General features: G+C 42.8%; 1 protein-coding gene across 1 annotated transcript in view; it reads right to left on the bottom strand.

The window, feature by feature from the left end:
• PRICKLE1 (prickle planar cell polarity protein 1) overlaps window positions 1–16,686 on the bottom strand; it is a 66,425-nt gene extending 49,739 nt beyond the window's left edge. Inside the window, exon 1 of the mRNA XM_033161546.1 lies at window positions 16,600–16,686. The gene's annotated coding sequence lies outside the window, so the exon portion shown is untranslated. The remainder of the gene's footprint in view (window positions 1–16,599) is intronic.
• Between the last annotated feature and the right edge of the window lie 216 nt (window positions 16,687–16,902).

Raw genomic sequence — 16,902 nt, 5'->3', positions numbered from 1 at the left:
GAATGTGGGAATGTAATCATCTTATTGGCAGGCCGTTCCCCTTTTAACTTATTTACTTACACATCCTGTCCAAGAAGCAAAAGATCAAAGTAGTAGGCCACCTTTTTTACATTATGTGAATTTTTTTTAAAGGTCTCCCCTGTGCAACAAGCCAGTTTTCTTTGTCAACAGGCATTTTCTTTTATATAAGCATCTCAAACAGATTTCTGCTAGCTACAGTTAAGAGCTTTAGCATGTTCTTACGCTCCCCATCCCCATTTCCCTCTGCGCTGAACAACATCACTCTGTGTTCCCACTTCTATACATCCAGTTTGCCTAACAGATGCAATTATTGCATAAATGCTCAGCATCAATGGCTACATTTTTTGACTTGCAGCTGTCCATGGAGGTGCAGGTCAATTCTGTGTCCAGGGTGGCTGTGTGGCAGCTCCATCTGGTACGCAGGCTGAGACCCTATCTGCCCACAGACTGTCTAGCCGGAGTGGTACATGCTCTGGTTATCTCCCGCTTGGACCACTGCAATGCGCTCTACATGGGACTACCTTTGAAGGTGACTCGGAAACCAACTATCCCAGAATGCAGCAGCTAGACTGGTGACTCTGAGTGGCCGTCAAGACCATATAACACTAGTCCTAAAGGATCTTCACTGGCTCCCAATACGTTTCCGAGCACAATTCAAAGTGTTGGTGCCCTAAACCTTTAAAGCCCCAAACGGCCTCGGCCCAGTATACCTGAAGAAGAGTCCGTACCCTCATCGTTCAGCCTGGACACTGAGGTCCAGCTGTGAGGGCCTCCTGGCAGTTCCCTCCCTGTGAGAAGCGAGGTTACAGGGAACCAGGCAGAGGGCCTTCTCGGTAGTGGCGCCCGCCCTGTGGAATGCCCTCCCATCAGATGTCAAGGAAATAAACAACTATCTGACTTTTAGAAGACATCTGAAGGCAGCCCTGTATTGGGAATTTTTTTTTAATGTAAGCCGCCCAGAGTGGCTGGGAAAGCCCAGCCAGATGGGCAGGGTATAAATAATAAAATAATAATAATAATAAAGGTAATACATTAGAGCATAGGACAAAGGTATTTCCAGGAAATATCAGCTTTAAAAATGTTTAGAGTAGAGCCCCCTTCACAAGTACAGGGGTGGTTAATTGGCACCCAGGACACCCAGAACCCCATCCATAACATTATGCTGCATATTCAACAGTAGTTCTTAACTCATAAGTACATAAGGAGATCCCTGCTGGATCAGGTCAAATGCCTATCTAACTCAGCATCTTGTTCTCACAATGGACAACTAAATGCCTCTAGCAAGCTCCGCAAAACAGAACCAAAGGCAACACCATTCTCTCCACTTGTGATTCACAGCAACTGGTACTGTATTCAGAAAAATTCTGCCACCCCAACAGTAGGAGAACCTAGTCTTAAACTCCAAAACGTTTCAATCTTCTTAAATGTCAAAGATAACCAGAAGCACAATTTCACAGGGTTCCAATCCCATGAAGAAAGCAAAAAAATGTGGAAGGGTGAAAACTTTAGACAGAAGTTGTTACATCATTAGAGAGTGCATATATATTCACTCCCAACAGTTTCCTTTGTTGCATGCACAGAGCAGAGGTGTTCCATTTAAACATTAAGATAGGACAGTTATTCCCAACCTGATGCCCTCCAGATGTTTAAGGCTACATCTGGAGAGAGTCAAGTTGTGGAAAGCAAAAACCGGCTATTCCTGAGATTAACAGCATAATCTTACGAATGTTTACCCAGGAGTCAGTCCTGCTGAATTCACTGGGCTTGCTCTCAAGTGTGCATGTTCAGTTGCCAACACTGCTTGCTATAACGGTGTACAAAGGCACCAGGCAACAGAAACAGCTATGTATAGTGGCAAAAACACCAGGAAGAAGCAGTGTAACAGACAAAAATCACAGCGTTACACTGATTTCAGGGAGCGTAGCAATTTTAAAACACAGCAAGACACTTCCTTACATTCATCTTTTCAAATATGTATCTGCAAACAGAGGGCAATCCAAGGTTTTAACTTTAAAAAGTTAAACTGAAGCTTTTATTATCTTGCTTCACAGTGTGAGCCAAAAAATGTGGCAGACAGCGTATGAGTGCAGAATATACTCTTCCCTTTGGAGAATGAACTCAGGGCTACACCACAGCAAACTAGTAAGCTATTATAGTAATTGTATGAGGCAAACAAAGCTTTCATGTGCCTTTAGGAGTTCGGCTCTATCAATTTGGGTTCCCCCCCCCTCACACTAGATTCTGTCAGCATTTTTACCTTTTAAAAAAATGAGCCACATGTAGAGATTGCTGTAAGTACTTCCTCATGAATAAACATTTCCAAGCGCAGCCTAACAGTAATGGGAGAGGACAAACCAAAGACCAAGGCAAGTTTATGGTAGGATTGGTGCTCTTGCGAATACATGTTTTTTTGCAGCTCCCACATGACATTGTTGCCATCGAAATGCCATCGAAATTTGCCATATAATCCAAATTTACCCTTTCCATGGAAATCTGATGAGTTCACACAAAAATAAACCCTGCTGCCAATGACCCATTTGCAATTATGCTAATGACTGATATACAGTACAGTGGTACCTCGGGTTAAGTACTTAATTTGTTCCAGAGGTCTGTTCTTAACCTGAAACTGTTCTTAACCTGAAGCACCACTTTAGCCAATGGGGCCTCCCGCTGCGCCGCCAGAGCACGATTTCTGTTCTTATCCTGAAGCAAAGTTCTTAACCTGAAGCGTTATTTCTGGGTTAGCAGAGTTTGTAACCTGAAGCGTATGTAACCCGAGGTACCACTGTATTAAACTTCAGCACAAGGCAAAGTTATTTCCGCTTTGCAAAGGGCTCCAGTTGAAATTTCCCCTCACTAGCCTGGTTTGCATGATACAGTAAGGCCAAACCTTGGCTTATCAAAAATGAGATTAAAAATAAGACTGGGGAGAAGCAAAGTGGATCAGAGTTTCTCTCAGAGATGCTTCTGCAGTTCTGCTAAGCTATAGTTTATGGTGTCACCTGAAGCAAGCCACTGCCTACAAACCACTTCTAGATCTATTTCTGAACCATGTGCTTTTTTTTTCAACACAAGAAGTTTCAGAGTGTGAGAACACATTGCATTGGCAAAAACTGAGCTTTCTTGAGATGAAGCAGCAACAGGTCTAATCTCTTGGAACTGAATGAGTAAGGCTTTTATTTTATTTTTTTAAAAAACTACAAATAAAGGAAATAATAGTTTATAATATAGAATCAGAAAATATCAAGAAATAATTGCTTGGAATGTGGTACGCAATTCAGTAGTCTCTCTCTGAATACCAGCCGTTGAGAATCACAAGTGGGGAGGTAGGTTGCTGCATTCAGATTTTGCTTTCAGTCTTCCCGTGGGCATCTGATTGGCCACTGTTAAGAACAGCGTGGCCCAGTTTATTTCAAGTGACTGAGAGAAATATTTCTATGTATCCTTTTTTGTGTGTCCCAGATTCAGATTAGCCAATTGGGCAAAGTTATTTTTTGAACTGTTCAAATAAGAAAAATTTTCAGTTGGGAATCCTGTTTAAGGGTTGTTGTTTTTCAAACTCCACCAGCTAGCAGTGAAGAGCTTGCTTCTGATGAATAAGGGGACTGTTTGGGGGTGGGAAAACAAACTCAGACCTTGTGTGGATATTATTATTATTATTTATAGCATTGCTGTATAATCAGAGTCAGTGATTTGAGCACAGATGCCAATTAAGTACCTCCATATATTGCCAAGAAGTACACATGTACCAGTATCCAAGCAAGACTTGTAGCAATACTGAGGTTTTTATGTAGCTGTTCAGCAGACACTTCCCCAGGATTAACTATTGAGAGAGTCTGAAAAAAAAGAAGAAAAAGAACAAGTTTTCCATTTATGGAAAAACTTGTGGTTAGAAAGGGCGGCCGGCGGTATGGAGACAGCAAATTGAGACAGGTCCCCCCCCCACCCAAGAAGATTAATTCTTCATCACCATTAGTTGAACCTCCTTTAAAGAGCCAAGCCTACAAACAAAATGACATTTTAAAAAGTTACAAAGTACTACTCACATACTGTTAATGTATGGAGCTTGAAAGGATGCAGAGTTCATGCAAACTATGAGCCCAGAATTTGCTAGTTACAGTGTAAAGAGTTAGAATCACATACTCAGCCAAGTCAATACGATATAGACACTGAATACCGGTACATTTGTAGTTTCAAGAGTGTGTGATATCTAATGGAAATGCAAAAATCTAACACTTTTCGGGCTTTATTTTTTAAAGGATGCACTTAGTCTCATTGGTGCAGCTCAGGGTTTCCCAAACTTGGGCTTCCTGCAGTTTTTGGACTCCAGTTCCCATCATCCCTGACCTCTGCTCCTGCTAGCAAGGGATGATGGGAGTTGTAGTCCAAAAAAACAGAAGAGACCAAAGATTGGGGAAACCCTGGTATAGCTGAACAATGAGAAACCCATCTAGTGGAGTTTATCTAGTGACCCCATGATGTGCAATGGTAAAGGAGAGCAGAAAACAATGAGCAAAAAAGAACATTGTTAGGCAAATTAACTGCTTTGTGTTAGCCTTGCTCCCATCATGGCAGTCTAATTCACATAGCCACCTCTCTCTGTGGCTTCATAAAAGACTAACGGTAAATGATCTTACTCCTTGTCCATATCCCTGGATTTTACATGTCTTACTCTGGGGCCAACTACTGTATCTTGAGTGTTAGCATTCATTGACAATTTTTTTTAACTGGTTTCAGGTAAGTCACTTTCAGTGACCTTTAAGAAAAGCAGCTAACAAATACAATGAATAATAGCTCTTTCTTTTTTCAATAACTTATGTCATAGCAGTTACCGTATTTTCTGGTGTATAAGACGACTGGGCGTATAAGGTGACCCCCAACTTTTCCAGTTAAAATATAGAGTTTGAGATATACTCGACTGCAGATTATCCGCCCGGCGTATAAGACGACCCCCAACTTTTGAGAAGATTTTCTTGGATTAAAAAGTAGTCTTATACGCCAGAATATACAGTATCTGTCTTGAGTTATTCAAGGTCCAGCTTGGTAGTGAGCAGTTAGATTTCCACAAGTTGGAGGTAAATTATATTTACAGTGGTGCAGGACAGGAATGGAAATTTCTGTATACAACTCTGAGAGAGACAGATATTGGCACTCAATCACCTCCTTATAAAGGCTTACAACAGTTGGGTTGCAACATCTATGCTGTGGAAGTACAATTTGACCAAGGATCCCTTGTGTAGTTATCATTTGCAGGACTGCGGTTTGACAAGGAAAATCTTCCAAGAGGGAATTGTAACCAATAAGCTTCCTTCCACTTAAACTTTGAGATCCTGCACAGCTAACCATTTGTAGTCAGTGCATGCTGAAAAGTGGGAAGTTCAGCTCACCACTATCACAGTTTACTGCAGGCATAGGCAAACTCAGCACTCCAGATGTTTTGGGACTACAACTCCCACCATCCCTAGCTAACAGGACCGGTGGTCAGGGATGATGGGAATTGTAGTCTCAAAACATCTGCAGGGTCGTGTTTGCCTATGCCTGGTTTACTGCAACATTGTTAGCTGGGCCCAGATAAAGAAAGCATTTAAATTCAAGGGTTGGACCAGGGCCGTTTCGTCATAGGGGCTGGGTGGCGCGGCACACCAGGGCGCTGGGGCACCCCCGCAAGCCCGTCGGCATACTGGGCACCCCCTCCCCAACCTGCGCCCGCCCCCATGGGCGGGCGGGCGAGCTGCAAGCCGGCCGCCCTCCGGAGCCCCAGCTGGAGCGCTGGGAAGGGCGCACAAAGCCCCGCGCCGCTCCAGGCCCACACCCCTGATCCCCCACCCCCCATCCCGAGGGGTGTCCAGTGCTGGAGGGAGGTGGGTGGAGAGGCGGCCCACCGGGGGCGCCGAGGGATCGTCGCGCCACGGCGGCCAATCCCTTTAAGACGGCCCTGGGTTGGACTTTCAAAATGTCTCTGAAATGTCCTAACTGTTCCTAGTTACATTAAGGAGCATCAGATGATAAGCTAATTCTAAAAGACTGATTCCACAATTTAGATAATCAGCCCTTATATTATTCATTACCAACTGAATCCATAACAAGACCATAAATACAACAATGCCAAGAACAATGACAAAACCTCAGTCCCAAATGGTAACACAACATGTCAAAAGGATTCCAAATTAATGCAAGTCCACAGTGTAATAAGAGTCCCATTTCGTGCGCATGTGTCTGTTAAATATATTATTACATTTTGTTGTCATGGTGGGGGGAGAGGAAGACTACAACGCTGGCTAAATCTAGAGACAGTTACCTGTGCTTAGCCTCAGTATTCATCAACAAGATGCGTATTTTGCAGTATTTAGATGGCTTCATCTGAAAGCTCTGCTTTGATCTAAAGAGGGTGGAGGTGGAAAGACTTACCAAAAATGACCCAAAGTTAAAAACCACTGAAATGGCAGCAACCATTTATTTCAAGGGCATTACTTCCCCAAAAGAATCCTGGGAACTGTAGTTTTTACCCCCTCACAGAGCTACAATGCCTAACCTTAAAAAGGGAGAGGCTGGAAGTGTTTGGAAGCAGTCTTTCTCCTCAAGGAGCATGCCTGCCCATTCCACCCCACCCCACCCCCAGTTGTCAGTAGCGTGATCCAAGGATGTTGGCAGCAATTTCTATATTGTAGTTGTTAGAGCCAGCTTGGAGACATGGTTGTATGGGAGTGCTTTCTCAACAACCTACCACAAAGCATTAGAACAGTATGTCAATCAATCAAATGGCAACATCATTTGATCTTCAACAGTATTCCCCCACCCCAATAAATCAGGAGCTCAGAACAAGCCTTTTGAAAGCACAAGGGAAGCCTATTGAGATCTGGACTTCTTAGCCGTTAAGACTTTACTCTTCCGAGCAAAGCAGCTTCTGGTTTAACCTCTTTTGTAAATAAAGAATTTATTTCCAGCATAGGCGGCCAGTTGTCTTGCTCTTTCAAGCACACTGGGCAGTGAGCAAGGACGTTTTGTTGGCTTTTAGCCCACCAAGCTGTCTAGACTTATAGAAAGAGCACAAAGGAATTTATAGGATTACATTTTACTAAAACAAACAAATGCACAATATTATATTATTCCTTTCTTCCACATGCACAAGAAACAAAGATCTAAATCACTTCAGTGATCAGCCATAAATGAAAACTATATTTATCACTTCAGAGCCTCTCTTTGTGCCTTGAACACAGGCAGAAAGATCTCACAATGAAGTTCTCCATAAGATAATCATGATAAACAAAAGGAACAGAAAGCCTTCCAAAATTCTTACGTTTTATTACACAATCCACACATTTCAGGAAACATCTGCGAAAACACAAGACAGGGTTTCATGCCAAACTTACAGTAATTCCATTTAGAAATGAGTATGTATATTATAAGTCGACACAGACACATTAATTATTTCTTCGAAGGCATGTAATATAAGCAAGAGGAGGACCCATTCAGATGTGTGTGGGCTACTTTGGTTTTTTTTTAAAAAAACAATTGTTTCCCTGTGGTCCACCAAGTGTTTCAAATTTTACAAAGCAAGAGATCCCAAGTATCTACTCTTAACAGGCAAGGCATAACTAATCAGCGTTAAGGGATCCCAGGCATGCACTCTTGCTTCTGAGCATAAGAAGTATCTTGCCTCTTAAGAGGCTCCACTTAATCCAATGCTCCCAACAGAAATCTTAGGAACCAGCAGGTACTGACTAGGCCGACCACCAGAACACCAGTGGACCATAGTCAATCTTACGAATGTCCCAAATTAAACAAAATGAAAATGTTCGAGACATGCAGGTCATCAAAACCACCAATAAGCTATATTAAGCATTTTTGGTTGAAACAAAGAGAAGCTAAGCTCTTGAACAGATGAAGGGCTGGCATTGGCTAGAGCTAACTAGATTGGCTGGATACTTCTGCTGCAGATCACAGGTGCTGAGCAAGGGCCTGTCTCACGTTTCTATTCTTGGACTTCAGATATTTATCCCCCAAAGCCCATCAAAGTCTCAGAAGGCAAGAAGCTTGGCTTGTTGGAAAGATTGGCTGCTATTCCAATTAGCACTGCAATCCAGCACATACTTAACTTCCCAGAAGACTCACTGAACCTATGAGGTCTGCTATCTTAGCAAAACTAGAGATGATTTGGTTAAAAAGTCCATGGCAATAGGAATAGAAGGCCAGGGCAAACACCAAATTCTAGAGTTTACAACGCCTGCCATGCTATGTTTCCACACTCTTGTCTCTTCCTTCCATCCCTAGAGTTATACCCGTTATCAACTAGTTCCTTGGGGCACAGGTAACTAAAATAGAATATAAAAGATACATCAAAACTAACACAGTGTAAAAATTACAATTCAGTACTACAAGACAATAATTAAACTATCATTATGCATCTAAATGAGCTGTACTGCCCCTCCTTTCCAGTACCGGTAGTTGTGAACTCCACATTGAAGAGGCCACCGAAAATACTACTGGTGGAATCAAGGTGAATTGTCTAGGTGCAGAGGCTGTTAGCAGGTGGAACAGGAGCCTTAGCAGTTTCTCAATTGAGATGTAATGCCAAACCATGGTTTGCAAACACATTTCAAATTATAGTACCCAGTTCTGCTTTGTTGATAGATCACAACAATGGTCTGTAGTAAATCAGACTTCACACCAAGCTTCCTTAACCATGGCTTGGCATGCTGCCCAAATTCAGTATTAGCATGACACTGCAGTATTGCAGCAGTCACTGAATGCCTTCCAGAACTTTTATTTACACACAAACCTCACTTATCTCATATGGGTATATCCTAGTCTCGTTTAGAAAAAAAGCATCAAATACTTTAGACTAATATAACTTTTAAGTCCTACCCTCTGCTTGAAAAATCACTTTTACAGGAGGTGTTTAAAGACATGAGTTTCCCTCTATTGCTGGTAGATCTGTCCTTAGTTTCAACAAGTCTTACAGCAAATGGGCATTTTGGGGCCATTTTCTGCAAGATTGAAAAGGCAATGGGTGATATCTAACACTATGTCATACTCAATAATGGACCCACCGAAAGCAATGGGCTTTAAGTTGGATGTTGTCCATAGGAGCTATTGGGAAAGTTGCTTAGCAAAAAGGAGGAGGAAGTAACAGGAAACCAAGAATCCTTATTCAAATTAAAAACAATCACAATTGCATTCTCAGAAGGTTGTTAGAGAAGCTATCTTTTTTTAAACACACAGCTGCTTCATGCTGCCAATGTTGTACATAATTGGCAGTAGTTCAAAACAAGAGTTGTTACTGAAGGCAAAGACCACAACTGTAAAGTGAGAGATCTGCAGCTCATTTTTTTTTAAGGCACAGCTGAATGCAATGTAAGCATTCTAATGTCTTCATAGATTTGCTTGCATTCCTGGGCATATCCCAGACATTCTGGCTTACAGACCAAAAGAAGGGCAGTAAAGTGAGGTAGAACAGAGCAGAGCAGCTCAAAAAGCTTCTATACCTTTGATGGCAAGATTTAATGCATGTATTTCAAGCAGACATAGCCAACTGACAGGTAATGGACTTCATCTTGCCTCTGGTCTGACCTGCACTTAGTTAGAGGCCTGCACCCGAAGACATTCCATCTAACATCAGAAGAAAGATCCTTCCAGAAGCTTCTGAAAGTCTTCAAATTGGGTGTTGGGAGAGTCATCACCAGTTTAGAAGAAAAGCACAGGTATTTCATGTGGTTTGTTTTTTTTTTGTCTGGGCAGGGAATACAGCCGTACCTTGGATCCCAAACGCCTTGGCACTCGGGACGTTTTGGCTCCCGAACGCCGAAAACCTGGGAGTGAGTGTTCCGGTTGTGAACGTTCTTTGGAACTCGAACATCCAATGGGGCTTCCCACTGGCCGCAGGTTTCTGAACGTTTGAAAGCCGAACGGACTTCCGGAACAGATTCCGTTCAGTTTCCAAGGTACGGCTGTAATCTGCAAGTGCCATCCCAGCATAAGAAGCGGCAGGGAAACCTGTGGGGAATCTCCTTTCATTTTGACAAAGTAACCTGCCAACAGCTGCATTGTCAACTGTTTGCAGTGCTTTTGGATTATCCAATTTACAACAACCCTGCAAAGTAAATAAAACTAGTATTATTTCTATATTGCCAATATGAGACTGAGGGTATCTAGCGAGTATATGGCAGAGGCAAAATCCAAACCAGGGATTTACTTATATGCAGCTCAGTCTCTTAACCACTACAGCACATAAAGTCTTCACTGCTGCTTGCAGTGTCCAGCCTCTAAACAGCTTGGTCAGCAAAAGAGAAGTGTTCTAAGAAAACATTTTTTAAGAACCAGCAAAGTTTGTAGGGAAATATCCTGCAGGTTAACTTTATGGTATTATCGTGCCTTTGGTCATCAGTATTTCAAATTATGGCCACAATCCAACAGGGTTAGTTGCACTTGGGCCAGGCATTTGAATGTGTTCAAGTACATTTAAGTCTGTTGCGTCTCCCAAAAAAAGGGAGAAAGGGGGAAGTGGGAAGAGAAGGTGGTAAATGACAGCACCTTTATAGCATTATTATTATTATTATTATTATTAAAGACAGCTTTTAAGTGTTTGAATGGACTGGAGCATCTTAATTATTGTGCATATTGTGGGAAATCTCTCTGCAGATAAAAAAAAGCTGTAATGAATACACACTGCATGGCCATACCACGTTGCTGGAGTCTTCCAAAGATAATTAATTCAGTTAGAACAAAGTCTAAACATGAATATAATAGAAAAACAAAGTTAAGAGTTATTACAGGGCCCTTGAGAAATTTATCTCAAGAACTGGAAATACCCTTTGACAATGGACCAAGAACGAAGGAAACCGCATCTGGAAAGACTGTCATTTTGGCAAGGAGGAAAATGATCTGATTTAGTCTGAGTACTGCTGCCAGAAATGTCATGACATCAGTGTGCTATAAGTTGTAAAACATGTTGCTTCTCACTATTCTTCAGCTTGATGAAGAAAAGAAATTCCCTCCCTCCAGTTCCTGTTATGGCAAACCCATAAGCAAGTGGGGGAAGGTATACCTAGAAGACCTGTATACCTAGAAGACTGATGCCCCAAACAGGTAACTTCAGGTTACCTTTTCCATTAAACCGAACAATTAAAGCTGGCTGAGTTAACAAACTTGTCCTTACATAAAAGCCTTACACAAATTGTTTCACATGGTTAAATTCTGCTCACGTTTAGAGAACACATATCCAACAGCTATCCCACAATATTCATGGCAGCTACAACATCAGATGTCTCAATTGCATGGTTATACTAGAAATTCCACTACAAGACAAGGAGAAAGGTGTTCTCACATTTGCTACTAAAAGTTTGTTTGGAAACAATGACAAATAATTATACATGAATGAACCTCTAGGGTCCATCGTCAAAGCAACTGCTAACATTAGCCTTATTGTTCAAAGCTTAATCTTAAAATGATGCCACAAGTACACTAGTGCCTTAATAGTGTTGTAGTGTCACGGAACATCTGTGAATATTCCAACTTCTGAGGAGGAAAAGGTAATAATCACTGTGAGGGGAATGATAAGCCAGTCTGGCTAAGATAAAAAGCAAAGAAAGACTGTAGATAGTAAAGACAATAAAAGGCGAGAAAAGGGCAAGCACACACTCATATACCTTGATATGTTATCTAGAAACTGGAATGGCTTTATGCTCTAGTGTGAAGGGGCCTTGAAAATGTGATGTGAAGCAACTAGCCAAGTATTTGGTTGCATTCAGACAAGCATAGTTCTGCTTATTAAACTGAGACATGGACAAGCCTTTCCACTACACATGTGTGTTTAAACCAGGAAACCTCTGACTGTAGCTGTCTGTTTTATCTGACACAGGAAACTCTGGTCAACTGCTTCAGAGTAACATAGAAGTCTAAACCACAGTCTGCAGCTGGTTTAGGAATCTGGATGGTTCCAAACCTGGTAGGCAAAGTTACTTGGTTCAGACAAAACGGAGAGCAGGCAAAAGGCTCATTCATATCAAGGCACAATAAGACCAAATCATCATCATCATCATCATCATCACAATCTACAGTTTAGTTTTAAGGTTACAATCATTTTGGTCAAATGGTGAGACTAGGTATGCTCACCAAAACACAGAACATTCCTTATACCAAGCCAGACCACTGGTTCTTCTAGCTCAATATTGCCTACATTGAATGGTAGCAGTTCTCTGGGGCAGGTAGGCTTGGGAAATATTTGGTCCTCTAGATCTTGCTAAACTACAACTCCCATCATACCTAGCCATTGGCCATGCTTACCAAGGCTGATGGGAGCTGCAGTTCAGTAACTTATGGAGGGCTAAAGGTCCCCCACTTCTCTAAGACTGCAGACAAGGATTTTCCCCAACCTAGCCAGAAAATGCTATATACTGCCTTTTGCATCCAAAGCCTATCCTCTACCTCCTTTCCCCTTGCCACAGCCATTAGTCAGGTACAAATTGGTATGTTTGTTCACGGGCATAATGTGAAATAAGCAAACCCAACTTCTGGCTGGGGGGGGAGCATGGTCGAATGAACTGGAGAAGCCACCACTACACCCAAAGCTCTGCTGCTCTCATTGGTCAAGGCAGAGGATAATAGGCATTCCCCTCCATTTTGGAGTGGCAATGCCAGAACTGGGACCATCACCAGTAGCTAGACTGACGTAGGATTCAGCAGATCCTTGGCTGGTTCAGCTCTACCTCTTCCCCAGAAGACCTCATTTCAGGGGTTTGAGCTGGCATTAGTTCTGCCTGCCCATACTTCCAATGGGCACACTGGGTCTTTTCACTGGGGCAGAGGGCCTCAAGCAGCAGGAATGTCTCCACAACATCCAAAGCCCCTCCAGCATGTCAGGCTGGGGTTTGAATTTCTCTTGTTTCTGACTCCCATACCACTATTGGAAAATGTTGACCCTACTGCAGAGGGTGGCAGTTCTACATGTGGCATAGGCCTTTGAGTCACTTTCAATACCTTAGCTTTCTACTGAAGGCTGGGTATGTGTTGGCCCAATCCCTTTATTATTATTATTTTTCATGTGAAGCTGCTGATACAGATGAAGTCGTTCCTACTGCATATGGCAGGGGTAGCAAACATGGTGCCCTACAGATGTTGTTGGATGACAACTTCCATCACCCTTTGCCATTGGCCATGCAGGTTGGGGCTGATGGGAGTTGGAATCCCACAACACATGAAAGGAGCCTGGTTGGTTACTGTTGCTTAGTCAAGCACACGTGCACAGCAATGAGCTGAGGTTCATGCACAATTACAAAAAGGCCCTCTTTCCCCCAGAGTTATAACTCCCCAGAGTCCCCACACCAGTTATGAGCAAACAAGAGATTCCAATGTACTTAAGACATACTAAACCCATGCATTTTCTCAGACGATAGGGGGAGACAGACCAAACAGTTAACAACCAAGGGAGACGCATTTGTTTCGCCAAAGTACGCCTCAGTTATCCAAGCAGCAAGAAACAAAATATTTCAACATCTCTGACAAGTATAATGTTCTTGACTAAGCATTTTTATTATCAATAGTCTCTAATAACATTTTCTACTCACATGGATATAACAAGTCTACATCCTGGTTTCTATAGTGGCAAACTTTGTCATTTAAGCAAGAAAATTTTGGGATTACTTTCATTTCTGTGCAAAAACATTCCCATACTGCATGATTTTAAAATCTCATCTTCACCTACCGTAATTCTCAATTAACCACTGTATTAAAGCATTTTGGGGTTCCATTTAGCTTTTCTTTTTTTAAAAAGTCCTAAACAGAAACAGTGTGGGTTTTTTGGTGGGTTTTTAAAAACCTTTAAAATACAATTACCTTTTCAGTTATACTACAGGATATTAGGGAAATCCAGACTCCCCTGTTGCTTTTAGCCACATCTGACTTCAATCTTAATAGCTCAGCTATTAACCCTGTAAGGTTTCCACCACCACCCAGCTGATGTTAAAGTTTGCCTAGATAACTAAGGCTGACCCAACTGCAATATCTGTTAATACAAAGAGAAAATAGCCATGTGGCTCCCAAATTATAAAATCTACAACTTGCCTTGTGATCCTAAGCAAAGTTAGCTTGGAAGTTTATGTCTTACAGAGTTTGATGGGACTCATTTCAAACTAAAGATGCCTAGGATTACAGCTTTAGGCTTACACAGTCATGAGGCCCCCCTTTAGTGCAGTGGGACTTTTTCCAAGTAAACATTCACAAGATCAAGCTGTAATTGTTTTTAGCTTTCTACCCGCTTTTGCTGGGGAAAAAAAATCCATGTCTGTTGCTGGAATATTTACTTTTAAAACTTAAGCATCAATAAAGACTAAACGTTTCCTCTAGCGAGCAACTGAAAACAGAACCTTCCACATGAACTGAAATACTTGGGAAATGGGCCAAATGATTCTTAAAAACCTAGATTCTGCTAAATTTGCTGCAGGCAAAGTGGGTGGGGAAACCGCTAGCTAAAGGTCAATGTTCTCAATCACACCTCAAGCTATGGAAAAAGGCATGATAGCCATTTATTTGTGTCACCTTTTTGTTTTAGTATGTGGGAAATACACAGGGAGAGCCTTTAAATCTTCTGCATCAAGATTGCGCTGGGAGTTGTAAAATCTTCCCCACTGTGCTTCAAGGTTCCCGGTTGATGGCATTTAAAAACACTAAAGCTAGTACAAAAAAGAGCTTTATTTTGTTTTCCTCAACCCCCAGCTGTGGGAACAGTGACAGATTTCGGAGCTAGGCCCAAACATAGCCACATATACACCTTAAGATGAGTCCCGCCCCCGCCCCCCCCCAGCCAAGTCAGCCAAAATAAACGGTTACTGCTTTAAGTTTTAGATCTCCAAGCTAAGACTCAATGTTGTTTGGAAAGGGGAGGGGAGATTAACGTTCGTTCATTGCACTTTCTAAGTGAAGTAGTAAAGGCTAACTCTGCACCTTAAAACTGAATTTTAGATGGTTTTCACCTTCAAGAGTTAAAAAAAAACATTCCTCCCATCCCTTTACAACTTTAAAGAACCAAGACCCAGACATATTGTTAGGGATCGCCAAAGGAACTCCCATGGGGCTGCCCTGTATATACAAAATAATAGGAGGGAGTTGAAACATTGACACTTGACTGAGGATAATGGAGAAAGCAAAGCCTTGCTTGTATTTGGGGGGGGGGGAGAGCCAGTTGTCACCCAAGTGACAGACAACAGCTGAGCTCACACATCTGGAGCCTGATTCAGGCAGACTCCCTGAAACTCACACCCATCTATAGCCATGGCCCGCTGCTAGAAAGACAGATGGGAGCTTTCCTTGCATGGACTGTATAAATAAATATATAAAGTGGCAGATATTCCTCAGCAACTGCCACACTGGCTGCGTGCTCTTTAAATGCATCCTTTTGATCGCAGCGAAACAGTTTATTGCTATAGGCATAAGAGATAAATATAGTTTTTTTAATAAATAAAAAAGTGCAAAGAGATTTAATGACACACATACCCTGACCTTGATATAATAAATAGTTCCACTAGTTCCTAGTGCTATGCTCTATTCCTGATACTTCTATTTCTTCGTGGTGGTTGGGGCAGGGGCATGAAGAAGGCATAGCCATGCCAAGTTAAAAATTAAAAGCTGTTTTAGATCCTGCTTGAGAAAGTTACAACAAAAAGTTGCACCAACCCCATTCTGGACGCGATTCTTCTGCAAGCGAAACCCTCCGAATTCTAGGTTTGCACACCCCCACACCAATGCACGCATAGTCCTTTCTTCTTGCAGATCCAATTCTACGGGTGCTTTACTCAAAAGTAGGCTCCACCGAGTTCAAATGGGCTTACTCCCAGTAAAAGTGGACTCTGTGCGGCGTTAGAGGGTTCAGCCTTAAAGCACTCACCCTTTTCCAAACAGAAGCAACGGCGGATTGAACTGAATAATGTATCCCTTACAACAGAGAAAGGAGAGCAATCTCTCGCTATCCAACCTTAATGAGAGTTAACTAGTACTCCGTGTCTCGGTTCCGTAATTCACCTTGACCAGCCCGAATCAAAATGCACGTATATAAAAGAGGCGAAGTAACATTCCACGCAAGACGCACGCAGTCCACAGTGGGGTTTACCCCCCACCTCTCTTCTCCCCCAAACTTATACTATATACAACATTAGCGTCTCACATCGAAGATAACCGATCTGTAGAAAGGATTTTATGATCTGAAAACAGAGACGATGGTACTTTTGTAACCCAAGAAAATCTTCAATTAAAACATTTTTAAAAAAACAGTGGGCTTTACTCTTAAGTAAATGGGGGGGGGGGGTATCAAGTCCCTCATTAAGTGCAGACTAAAACTTACCACTGAGGAATTTGAAAAGATGATCACTGGTAGAAGTTAAGGCTCTGTTTTAGCTAGATTTCCTATTCCAGTAACCAGTTTCTGGGGACTTTTCTTGGAGAGTGGCAGGAGATGCTAAGAGGGCGGAGGGGGGCGGCGATCCTGCGCGACCTCCTTTGAGGGATTCTACGGAAAGTGCCCCACACCACAGAAAGCAAATCCTCCACCACCACCACCACCACCCGGTCTCTGCTGCAGCACAGACTCACCCTCGACGAGAAGGACTCCGGTCACGAAGCTGCCCAGGTGCTCTCGTCGGTACGCCGGACGGCGATCCCCACATTGGAGACGGCAGCAGCAGCGCCTGCCGGGTGCCTCGCCTGGCGACTCTACTCGTCGCAAGAAATCAGCACACGCCGAAGCCGCGCATGTCGAACGGAAACGCGGCGAAGAAGAAGGGCGCCTCCGGGGACGGCTAGCGAGCAAGTGGCGAGCCTCCGCGCCAGCAGAGCGCGAGCAGCGACCCCCTCGGCGGCCGACCCTCTTCCCCTACTGGAACTCCGGCGCCCGGC

The sequence above is a fragment of the Lacerta agilis genome, chromosome 10 (assembly GCF_009819535.1).
Source record: "Lacerta agilis isolate rLacAgi1 chromosome 10, rLacAgi1.pri, whole genome shotgun sequence".
NCBI classification, from domain to species: domain Eukaryota; kingdom Metazoa; phylum Chordata; class Lepidosauria; order Squamata; family Lacertidae; genus Lacerta; species Lacerta agilis.
The sequence above is the reverse complement of the archived record's forward strand: the minus strand, read 5'-3'. Positions and strand labels throughout refer to the sequence as shown.